Below are 12,787 nucleotides of genomic sequence, written 5' to 3' on the forward strand. Positions count from 1 at the left end.
ACTCGGAGCTTCCCTACCCTCGCTAACTCCAAACATGCTCTCTCTCAGCTTCGCCAGAGCCCAGCTCCGAAATGGGAAACGTCCAGCGACTGCTCCCACACCAAAGGCGCCAGGATTGAAAGCTCTTGCTGGCCCTCACCTTCCCTAGGCAGCCCTTCCACAGCCCCACAAGCACAGGCACTCGGAGCTTCCCTACCCTCGCTATCGCCAAACATGCCTCTCTCTCTCGGCTTCGCCAGAGCCCAGCTCCAAAATGGGAAACGTCCAGCGACTGCTCCCACACCAAAGGCGCCAGGACTGAAAGCTCTTGCTGGCCCTCTCCTTCCCTAGGCAGCCCTTCCACAGCCCCACAAACTCTGGCACTCAAAGTTTCCCTACCCTCGCTAACTCCAAACATGCCTCTCTCTCGGCTTCGCCAGAGCCCAGCTCCGAAATGGGAAACGTCCAGCGACTGCTCCCACACCAAAGGCGCCAGGACTGAAAGCTCTTGCTGGCCCTCACCTTCCCTAGGCAGCCCTTCCACAGCCCCACACACTCTGACACTCGGAGCTTCCCTACCCTCGCTATCTCCAAACATGCCTCTCTCTCGGCTTCGCCAGAGCCCAGCTCCGAAATGGGAAACGTCCAGCGACTGCTCCCACACCAAAGGCGCCAGGACTGAAAGCTCTTGCTGGCCCTCACCTTCCCTAGGCAGCCCTTCCACAGCCCCACACACTCTGGCACTCGGAGCTTCCCTACCCTCGCTAACTCCAAACATGCTCTCTCTCAGCTTCGCCAGAGCCCAGCTCCGAAATGGGAAACGTCCAGCGACTGCTCCCACACGAAAGGCGCCAGGACTGAAAGCTCTTGCTGGCCCTCACCTTCCCTAGGCAGCCCTTCCACAGCCCCACAAGCACAGGCACTCGGAGCTTCCCTACCCTCGCTATCGCCAAACATGCCTCTCTCTCGGCTTCGCCAGAGCCCAGCTCCGAAATGGGAAACGTCCAGCGACTGCTCCCACACCAAAGGCGCCAGGACTGAAAGCTCTTGCTGGCCCTCTCCTTCCCTAGGCAGCCCTTCCACAGCCCCACAAACTCTGGCACTCGGAGCTTCCCTACCCTCGCTAACTCCAAACATGCCTCTCTCTCGGCTTCGCCAGAGCCCAGCTCCAAAATGGGAAACGTCCAGCGACTGCTCCCACACCAAAGGCGCCAGGACTGAAAGCTCTTGCTGGCCATCACCTTCCCTAGGCAGCCCTTCCACAGCCCCACAAGCACAGGCACTCGGAGCTTCCCTACCCTCGCTAACTCCAAACATGCCTCTCTCTCGGCTTCGCCAGAGCCCAGCTCCGAAATGGGAAACGTCCAGCGACTGCTCCCACACCAAAGGCGCCAGGACTGAAAGCTCTTGCTGGCCCTCTCCTTCCCTAGGAAGCCCTTCCACAGCCCCACACACTCTGGCACTCGGAGCTTCCCTACCCTCGCAATCGCCAAACATGCCTCTCTCGGCTTTGCCAGAGCCCAGCTCCGAAATGGGAAACGTCCAGCGACTGCTCCCACACCAAAGGCGCCAGGACTGAAAGCTCTTGCTGGCCCTCACCTTCCCTAGGCAGCCCTTCCACAGCCCCACACACTCTGGCACTCGGAGCTTCCCTACCCTCGCTAACTCCAAACATGCCTCTCTCTCGGCTTCGCCAGAGCCCAGCTCCGAAATGGGAAACGTCCAGCGACTGCTCCCACACCAAAGGCGCCAGGACTGAAAGCTCTTGCTGGCCCTCTCCTTCCCTAGGCAGCCCTTCCACAGCCCCACAAGCACAGGCACTCGGAGCTTCCCTACCCTCGCTAACTCCAAACATGCTCTCTCTCAGCTTCGCCAGAGCCCAGCTCCGAAATGGGAAACGTCCAGCGACTGCTCCCACACCAAAGGCGCCAGGACTGAAAGCTCTTGCTGGCCCTCACCTTCCCTAGGCAGCCCTTCCACAGCCCCACAAGCACAGGCACTCGGAGCTTCCCTACCCTCTCTATCGCCAAACATGCTCTCTCTCAGCTTCGCCAGAGCCCAGCTCCTAAATGGGAAACGTCCTGCGACTGCTCCCACACCAAAGGCGCCAGGACTGAAAGCTCTTGCTGGCCCTCACCTTCCCTAGGCAGCCCTTCCACAGCCCCACACACTCTGGCACTCGGAGCTTCCCTACCCTCGCTAACTCCAAACATGCCTCTCTCTCGGCTTCGCCAGAGCCCAGCTCCGAAATGGGAAACGTCCAGCGACTGCTCCCACACGAAAGGCGCCAGGACTGAAAGCTCTTGCTGGCCCTCACCTTCCCTAGGCAGCCCTTCCACAGCCCCACAAGCACAGGCACTCGGAGCTTCCCTACCCTCGCTATCGCCAAACATGCCTCTCTCTCGGCTTCGCCAGAGCCCAGCTCCGAAATGGGAAACGTCCAGCGACTGCTCCCACACCAAAGGCGCCAGGACTGAAAGCTCTTGCTGGCCCTCACCTTCCCTAGGCAGCCCTTCCACAGCCCCACAAGCACAGGCACTCGGAGCTTCCCTACCCTCGCTAACTCCAAACATGCCTCTCTCTCGGCTTCGCCAGAGCCCAGCTCTGAAATGGGAAACGTCCTGCGACTGCTCCCACACCAAAGGCGCCAGGACTGAAAGCTCTTGCTGGCCCTCACCTTCCCTAGGCAGCCCTTCCACAGCCCCACAAGCACAGGCACTCGGAGCTTCCCTACCCTCGCTAACTCCAAACATGCTCTCTCTCAGCTTCGCCAGAGCCCAGCTCCGAAATGGGAAACGTCCAGCGACTGCTCCCACACCAAAGGCGCCAGGACTGAAAGCTCTTGCTGGCCCTCACCTTCCCTAGGCAGCCCTTCCACAGCCCCACAAGCACAGGCACTCGGAGCTTCCCTACCCTCGCTATCGCCAAACATGCCTCTCTCTCGGCTTCGCCAGAGCCCAGCTCCGAAATGGGAAACGTCCAGCGACTGCTCCCACACCAAAGGCGCCAGGACTGAAAGCTCTTGCTGGCCCTCACCTTCCCTAGGCAGCCCTTCCACAGCCCCACAAACTCTGGCACTCAAAGTTTCCCTACCCTCGCTAACTCCAAACATGCCTCTCTCTCGGCTTCGCCAGAGCCCAGCTCCGAAATGGGAAACGTCCTGCGACTGCTCCCACACCAAAGGCGCCAGGACTGAAAGCTCTTGCTGGCCCTCACCTTCCCTAGGCAGCCCTTCCACAGCCCCACAAGCACAGACACTCAAAGTTTCCCTACCCTCGCTAACTCCAAACATGCCTCTCTCGGCTTCGCCAGAGCCCAGCTCCAAAATGGGAAACGTCCAGCGACTGCTCCCACACCAAAGGCGCCAGGACTGAAAGCTCTTGCTGGCCCTCACCTTCCCTAGGCAGCCCTTCCACAGCCCCACAAGCACAGGCACTCGGAGCTTCCCTACCCTCGCTAACTCCAAACATGCCTCTCTCTCGGCTTCGCCAGAGCCCAGCTCCGAAATGGGAAACGTCCTGCGACTGCTCCCACACCAAAGGCGCCAGGACTGAAAGCTCTTGCTGGCCCTCACCTTCCCTAGGCAGCCCTTCCACAGCCCCACAAGCACAGGCACTCGGAGCTTCCCTACCCTCGCTAACTCCAAACATGCCTCTCTCTCGGCTTCGCCAGAGCCCAGCTCCGAAATGGGAAACGTCCTGCGACTGCTCCCACACCAAAGGCGCCAGGACTGAAAGCTCTTGCTGGCCATCACCTTCCCTAGGCAGCCCTTCCACAGCCCCACACACTCTGGCACTCGGAGCTTCCCTACCCTCGCTATCGCCAAACATGCTCTATCTCAGCTTCGCAGAGCCCAGCTCCTAAATGGGAAACGTCCTGCGACTGCTCCCACACCAAAGGCGCCAGGACTGAAAGCTCTTGCTGGCCCTCACCTTCCCTAGGCAGCCCTTCCACAGCCCCACAAGCACAGGCACTCGGAGCTTCCCTACCCTCGCTATCGCCAAACATGCCTCTCTCTCGGCTTCGCCAGAGCCCAGCTCCAAAATGGGAAACGTCCAGCGACTGCTCCCACACCAAAGGCGCCAGGACTGAAAGCTCTTGCTGGCCCTCTCCTTCCCTAGGCAGCCCTTCCACAGCCCCACAAACTCTGGCACTCAAAGTTTCCCTACCCTCGCTAACTCCAAACATGCCTCTCTCTCGGCTTCGCCAGAGCCCAGCTCCGAAATGGGAAACGTCCAGCGACTGCTCCCACACCAAAGGCGCCAGGACTGAAAGCTCTTGCTGGCCCTCTCCTTCCCTAGGCAGCCCTTCCACAGCCCCACAAGCACAGGCACTCGGAGCTTCCCTACCCTCGCTAACTCCAAACATGCTTTCTCTCAGCTTCGCCAGAGCCCAGCTCCGAAATGGGAAACGTCCAGCGACTGCTCCCACACCAAAGGCGCCAGGACTGAAAGCTCTTGCTGGCCCTCACCTTCCCTAGGCAGCCCTTCCACAGCCCCACAAGCACAGGCACTCGGAGCTTCCCTACCCTCGGTAACTCCAAACATGCCTCTCTCTCGGCTTCGCCAGAGCCCAGCTCCTAAATGGGAAACGTCCTGCGACTGCTCCCACACCAAAGGCGCCAGGACTGAAAGCTCTTGCTGGCCCTCACCTTCCCTAGGCAGCCCTTCCACAGCCCCACACACTCTGGCACTCGGAGCTTCCCTACCCTCGCTAACTCCAAACATGCCTCTCTCTCGGCTTCGCCAGAGCCCAGCTCCGAAATGGGAAACGTCCAGCGACTGCTCCCACACGAAAGGCGCCAGGACTGAAAGCTCTTGCTGGCCCTCTCCTTCCCTAGGCAGCCCTTCCACAGCCCCACAAGCACAGGCACTCGGAGCTTCCCTACCCTCGCTATCGCCAAACATGCCTCTCTCTCGGCTTCGCCAGAGCCCAGCTCCGAAATGGGAAACGTCCAGCGACTGCTCCCACACCAAAGGCGCCAGGACTGAAAGCTCTTGCTGGCCCTCTCCTTCCCTAGGCAGCCCTTCCACAGCCCCACAAACTCTGGCACTCGGAGCTTCCCTACCCTCGCTAACTCCAAACATGCCTCTCTCTCGGCTTCGCCAGAGCCCAGCTCCGAAATGGGAAACGTCCAGCGACTGCTCCCACACCAAAGGCGCCAGGACTGAAAGCTCTTGCTGGCCCTCACCTTCCCTAGGCAGCCCTTCCACAGCCCCACAAGCACAGGCACTCGGAGCTTCCCTACCCTCGCTAACTCCAAACATGCTCTCTCTCAGCTTCGCCAGAGCCCAGCTCCGAAATGGGAAACGTCCAGCGACTGCTCCCACACGAAAGGCGCCAGGACTGAAAGCTCTTGCTGGCCCTCACCTTCCCTAGGCAGCCCTTCCACAGCCCCACAAGCACAGGCACTCGGAGCTTCCCTACCCTCGCTATCGCCAAACATGCCTCTCTCTCGGCTTCGCCAGAGCCCAGCTCCGAAATGGGAAACGTCCAGCGACTGCTCCCACACCAAAGGCGCCAGGACTGAAAGCTCTTGCTGGCCCTCTCCTTCCCTAGGCAGCCCTTCCACAGCCCCACAAACTCTGGCACTCAAAGTTTCCCTACCCTCGCTAACTCCAAACATGCCTCTCTCTCGGCTTCGCCAGAGCCCAGCTCCGAAATGGGAAACGTCCAGCGACTGCTCCCACACCAAAGGCGCCAGGACTGAAAGCTCTTGCTGGCCCTCTCCTTCCCTAGGCAGCCCTTCCACAGCCCCACAAACTCTGGCACTCAAAGTTTCCCTACCCTCGCTAACTCCAAACATGCCTCTCTCTCGGCTTCGCCAGAGCCCAGCTCCGAAATGGGAAACGTCCAGCGACTGCTCCCACACCAAAGGCGCCAGGACTGAAAGCTCTTGCTGGCCCTCACCTTCCCTAGGCAGCCCTTCCACAGCCCCACAAGCACAGGCACTCGGAGCTTCCCTACCCTCGCTATCGCCAAACATGCCTCTCTCTCGGCTTCGCCAGAGCCCAGCTCCGAAATGGGAAACGTCCAGCGACTGCTCCCACACCAAAGGCGCCAGGACTGAAAGCTCTTGCTGGCCCTCTCCTTCCCTAGGCAGCCCTTCCACAGCCCCACAAACTCTGGCACTCAAAGTTTCCCTACCCTCGCTAACTCCAAACATGCCTCTCTCTCGGCTTCGCCAGAGCCCAGCTCCAAAATGGGAAACGTCCAGCGACTGCTCCCACACCAAAGGCGCCAGGACTGAAAGCTCTTGCTGGCCCTCACCTTCCCTAGGCAGCCCTTCCACAGCCCCACAAGCACAGGCACTCGGAGCTTCCCTACCCTCGCTAACTCCAAACATGCCTCTCTCTCGGCTTCGCCAGAGCCCAGCTCCGAAATGGGAAACGTCCAGCGACTGCTCCCACACCAAAGGCGCCAGGACTGAAAGCTCTTGCTGGCCCTCTCCTTCCCTAGGCAGCCCTTCCACAGCCCCACAAGCACAGGCACTCGGAGCTTCCCTACCCTCGCTAACTCCAAACATGCCTCTCTCTCGGCTTCGCCAGAGCCCAGCTCCGAAATGGGAAACGTCCTGCGACTGCTCCCACACCAAAGGCGCCAGGACTGAAAGCTCTTGCTGGCCCTCTCCTTCCCTAGGCAGCCCTTCCACAGCCCCACAAGCACAGGCACTCGGAGCTTCCCTACCCTCGCAATCGCCAAACATGCCTCTCTCTCGGCTTCGCCAGAGCCCAGCTCCGAAATGGGAAACGTCCAGCGACTGCTCCCACACCAAAGGCGCCAGGACTGAAAGCTCTTGCTGGCCCTCACCTTCCCTAGGCAGCCCTTCCACAGCCCCACAAGCACAGGCACTCGGAGCTTCCCTACCCTCGGTAACTCCAAACATGCCTCTCTCTCGGCTTCGCCAGAGCCCAGCTCCGAAATGGGAAACGTCCAGCGACTGCTCCCACACGAAAGGCGCCAGGACTGAAAGCTCTTGCTGGCCCTCACCTTCCCTAGGCAGCCCTTCCACAGCCCCACACACTCTGGCACTCGGAGCTTCCCTACCCTCTCTATCGCCAAACATGCTCTCTCTCAGCTTCGCCAGAGCCCAGCTCCGAAATGGGAAACGTCCAGCGACTGCTCCCACACCAAAGGCGCCAGGATTGAAAGCTCTTGCTGGCCCTCACCTTCCCTAGGCAGCCCTTCCACAGCCCCACACACTCTGGCACTCGGAGCTTCCCTACCCTCGCTAACTCCAAACATGCCTCTCTCTCGGCTTCGCCAGAGCCCAGCTCCGAAATGGGAAATGTCCAGCGACTGCTCCCACACCAAAGGCGCCAGGACTGAAAGCTCTTGCTGGCCCTCACCTTCCCTAGGCAGCCCTTCCACAGCCCCACAAGCACAGACACTCAAAGTTTCCCTACCCTCGCTAACTCCAAACATGCCTCTCTCTCGGCTTCGCCAGAGCCCAGCTCCAAAATGGGAAACGTCCAGCGACTGCTCCCACACGAAAGGCGCCAGGACTGAAAGCTCTTGCTGGCCCTCACCTTCCCTAGGCAGCCCTTCCACAGCCCCACAAACTCTGGCACTCGGAGCTTCCCTACCCTCGCTAACTCCAAACATGCCTCTCTCTCGGCTTCGCCAGAGCCCAGCTCCGAAATGGGAAACGTCCAGCGACTGCTCCCACACCAAAGGCGCCAGGACTGAAAGCTCTTGCTGGCCCTCACCTTCCCTAGGCAGCCCTTCCACAGCCCCACAAGCACAGGCACTCGGAGCTTCCCTACCCTCGCTAACTCCAAACATGCTCTCTCTCAGCTTCGCCAGAGCCCAGCTCCGAAATGGGAAACGTCCAGCGACTGCTCCCACACGAAAGGCGCCAGGATTGAAAGCTCTTGCTGGCCCTCACCTTCCCTAGGCAGCCCTTCCACAGCCCCACAAGCACAGGCACTCGGAGCTTCCCTACCCTCGCTATCGCCAAACATGCCTCTCTCTCTCGGCTTCGCCAGAGCCCAGCTCCAAAATGGGAAACGTCCAGCGACTGCTCCCACACCAAAGGCGCCAGGACTGAAAGCTCTTGCTGGCCCTCTCCTTCCCTAGGCAGCCCTTCCACAGCCCCACAAACTCTGGCACTCAAAGTTTCCCTACCCTCGCTAACTCCAAACATGCCTCTCTCTCGGCTTCGCCAGAGCCCAGCTCCAAAATGGGAAACGTCCAGCGACTGCTCCCACACCAAAGGCGCCAGGACTGAAAGCTCTTGCTGGCCCTCACCTTCCCTAGGCAGCCCTTCCACAGCCCCACAAGCACAGGCACTCGGACCTTCCCTACCCTCGCTATCTCCAAACATGCCTCTCTCAGCTTCGCCAGAGCCCAGCTCCGAAATGGGAAACGTCCAGCGACTGCTCCCACACCAAAGGCGCCAGGACTGAAAGCTCTTGCTGGCCCTCACCTTCCCTAGGCAGCCCTTCCACAGCCCCACACACTCTGGCACTCGGAGCTTCCCTACCCTCGCTAACTCCAAACATGCTCTCTCTCAGCTTCGCCAGAGCCCAGCTCCGAAATGGGAAACGTCCAGCGACTGCTCCCACACGAAAGGCGCCAGGACTGAAAGCTCTTGCTGGCCCTCACCTTCCCTAGGCAGCCCTTCCACAGCCCCACAAGCACAGGCACTCGGAGCTTCCCTACCCTCGCTATCGCCAAACATGCCTCTCTCTCAGCTTCGCCAGAGCCCAGCTCCGAAATGGGAAACGTCCAGCGACTGCTCCCACACCAAAGGCGCCAGGACTGAAAGCTCTTGCTGGCCCTCTCCTTCCCTAGGCAGCCCTTCCACAGCCCCACAAACTCTGGCACTCAAAGTTTCCCTACCCTCGCTAACTCCAAACATGCCTCTCTCTCGGCTTCGCCAGAGCCCAGCTCCAAAATGGGAAACGTCCAGCGACTGCTCCCACACCAAAGGCGCCAGGACTGAAAGCTCTTGCTGGCCATCACCTTCCCTAGGCAGCCCTTCCACAGCCCCACAAGCACAGGCACTCGGAGCTTCCCTACCCTCGCTAACTCCAAACATGCCTCTCTCTCGGCTTCGCCAGAGCCCAGCTCCGAAATGGGAAACGTCCAGCGACTGCTCCCACACCAAAGGCGCCAGGACTGAAAGCTCTTGCTGGCCCTCTCCTTCCCTAGGAAGCCCTTCCACAGCCCCACACACTCTGGCACTCGGAGCTTCCCTACCCTCGCAATCGCCAAACATGCCTCTCTCGGCTTTGCCAGAGCCCAGCTCCGAAATGGGAAACGTCCAGCGACTGCTCCCACACCAAAGGCGCCAGGACTGAAAGCTCTTGCTGGCCCTCACCTTCCCTAGGCAGCCCTTCCACAGCCCCACACACTCTGGCACTCGGAGCTTCCCTACCCTCGCTAACTCCAAACATGCCTCTCTCTCGGCTTCGCCAGAGCCCAGCTCCGAAATGGGAAACGTCCAGCGACTGCTCCCACACCAAAGGCGCCAGGACTGAAAGCTCTTGCTGGCCCTCACCTTCCCTAGGCAGCCCTTCCACAGCCCCACAAGCACAGGCACTCGGAGCTTCCCTACCCTCTCTATCTCCAAACATGCTCTCTCTCGGCTTCGCCAGAGCCCAGCTCTGAAATGGGAAACGTCCTGCGACTGCTCCCACACCAAAGGCGCCAGGATTGAAAGCTCTTGCTGGCCCTCACCTTCCCTAGGCAGCCCTTCCACAGCCCCACACACTCTGGCACTCGGAGCTTCCCTACCCTCGCTAACTCCAAACATGCCTCTCTCTCGGCTTCGCCAGAGCCCAGCTCCGAAATGGGAAATGTCCAGCGACTGCTCCCACACCAAAGGCGCCAGGACTGAAAGCTCTTGCTGGCCCTCTCCTTCCCTAGGCAGCCCTTCCACAGCCCCACACACTCTGGCACTCGGAGCTTCCCTACCCTCGCTATCTCCAAACATGCTCTCTCTCGGCTTCGCCAGAGCCCAGCTCCGAAATGGGAAACGTCCAGCGACTGCTCCCACACGAAAGGCGCCAGGACTGAAAGCTCTTGCTGGCCCTCACCTTCCCTAGGCAGCCCTTCCACAGCCCCACAAGCACAGGCACTCGGAGCTTCCCTACCCTCGCTATCGCCAAACATGCCTCTCTCTCGGCTTCGCCAGAGCCCAGCTCCGAAATGGGAAACGTCCAGCGACTGCTCCCACACCAAAGGCGCCAGGACTGAAAGCTCTTGCTGGCCCTCTCCTTCCCTAGGCAGCCCTTCCACAGTCCCACAAACTCTGGCACTCAAAGTTTCCCTGCCCTCGCTAACTCCAAACATGCCTCTCTCTCGGCTTCGCCAGAGCCCAGCTCCAAAATGGGAAACGTCCAGCGACTGCTCCCACACCAAAGGCGCCAGGATTGAAAGCTCTTGCTGGCCCTCACCTTCCCTAGGCAGCCCTTCCACAGCCCCACACACTCTGGCACTCGGAGCTTCCCTACCCTCGCTAACTCCAAACATGCCTCTCTCTCGGCTTCGCCAGAGCCCAGCTCCGAAATGGGAAACGTCCAGCGACTGCTCCCACACCAAAGGCGCCAGGACTGAAAGCTCTTGCTGGCCCTCACCTTCCCTAGGCAGCCCTTCCACAGCCCTACAAGCACAGGCACTCGGAGCTTCCCTACCCTCGCTAACTCCAAACATGCTCTCTCTCAGCTTCGCCAGAGCCCAGCTCCGAAATGGGAAACGTCCAGCGACTGCTCCCACACGAAAGGCGCCAGGACTGAAAGCTCTTGCTGGCCCTCACCTTCCCTAGGCAGCCCTTCCACAGCCCCACAAGCACAGGCACTCGGAGCTTCCCTACCCTCGGTAACTCCAAACATGCCTCTCTCTCGGCTTCGCCAGAGCCCAGCTCTGAAATGGGAAACGTCCTGCGACTGCTCCCACACCAAAGGCGCCAGGACTGAAAGCTCTTGCTGGCCCTCACCTTCCCTAGGCAGCCCTTCCACAGCCCCACAAGCACAGGCACTCGGAGCTTCCCTACCCTCGCTATCGCCAAACATGCCTCTCTCTCGGCTTCGCCAGAGCCCAGCTCCAAAATGGGAAACGTCCAGCGACTGCTCCCACACCAAAGGCGCCAGGACTGAAAGCTCTTGCTGGCCCTCTCCTTCCCTAGGCAGCCCTTCCACAGCCCCACAAGCACAGACACTCAAAGTTTCCCTACCATCGCTAACTCCAAACATGCCTCTCTCTCGGCTTCGCCAGAGCCCAGCTCCGAAATGGGAAACGTCCAGCGACTGCTCCCACACCAAAGGCGCCAGGACTGAAAGCTCTTGCTGGCCCTCACCTTCCCTAGGCAGCCCTTCCACAGCCCCACAAGCACAGGCACTCGGAGCTTCCCTACCCTCGCTATCGCCAAACATGCTCTCTCTCAACTTCGCCAGAGCCCAGCTCCGAAATGGGAAACGTCCAGCGACTGCTCCCACACCAAAGGCGCCAGGACTGAAAGCTCTTGCTGGCCCTCACCTTCCCTAGGCAGCCCTTCCACAGCCCAACACACTCTGGCACTCGGAGCTTCCCTACCCTCGCTATCGCCAAACATGCCTCTCTCTCGGCTTCGCCAGAGCCCAGCTCCGAAATGGGAAACGTCCAGCGACTGCTCCCACACCAAAGGCGCCAGGACTGAAAGCTCTTGCTGGCCCTCTCCTTCCCTAGGCAGCCCTTCCACAGCCCCACAAGCACAGGCACTCGGAGCTTCCCTACCCTCGCTAACTCCAAACATGCTCTCTCTCAGCTTCGCCAGAGCCCAGCTCCGAAATGGGAAACGTCCAGCGACTGCTCCCACACGAAAGGCGCCAGGACTGAAAGCTCTTGCTGGCCCTCACCTTCCCTAGGCAGCCCTTCCACAGCCCCACAAGCACAGGCACTCGGAGCTTCCCTACCCTCGCTATCGCCAAACATGCCTCTCTCTCGGCTTCGCCAGAGCCCAGCTCCGAAATGGGAAACGTCCAGCGACTGCTCCCACACCAAAGGCGCCAGGACTGAAAGCTCTTGCTGGCCCTCTCCTTCCCTAGGCAGCCCTTCCACAGCCCCACAAACTCTGGCACTCAAAGTTTCCCTACCCTCGCTAACTCCAAACATGCCTCTCTCTCGGCTTCGCCAGAGCCCAGCTCCGAAATGGGAAACGTCCAGCGACTGCTCCCACACCAAAGGCGCCAGGACTGAAAGCTCTTGCTGGCCCTCACCTTCCCTAGGCAGCCCTTCCACAGCCCCACACACTCTGACACTCGGAGCTTCCCTACCCTCGCTATCTCCAAACATGCCTCTCTCTCGGCTTCGCCAGAGCCGAGCTCCGAAATGGGAAACGTCCAGCGACTGCTCCCACACCAAAGGCGCCAGGACTGAAAGCTCTTGCTGGCCCTCACCTTCCCTAGGCAGCCCTTCCACAGCCCCACAAACACAGGCACTCGGAGCTTCCCTACCCTCGCTATCGCCAAACATGCCTCTCTCTCGGCTTCGCCAGAGCCCAGCTCCGAAATGGGAAACGTCCAGCGACTGCTCCCACACCAAAGGCGCCAGGACTGAAAGCTCTTGCTGGCCCTCTCCTTCCCTAGGCAGCCCTTCCACAGCCCCACAAACTCTGGCACTCAAAGTTTCCCTACCCTCGCTATCTCCAAACATGCCTCTCTCTCGGCTTCGCCAGAGCCCAGCTCCAAAATGGGAAACGTCCAGCGACTGCTCCCACACCAAAGGCGCCAGCACTGAAAGCTCTTGCTGGCCCTCACCTTCCCTAGGCAGCCCTTCCACAGCCCCACACACTCTGGCACTCGGAGCTTCCCTACCCTCGGTAACT

Source organism: Aptenodytes patagonicus, chromosome 5, assembly GCF_965638725.1.
Source record: "Aptenodytes patagonicus chromosome 5, bAptPat1.pri.cur, whole genome shotgun sequence".
Lineage (NCBI taxonomy): Eukaryota > Metazoa > Chordata > Aves > Sphenisciformes > Spheniscidae > Aptenodytes > Aptenodytes patagonicus.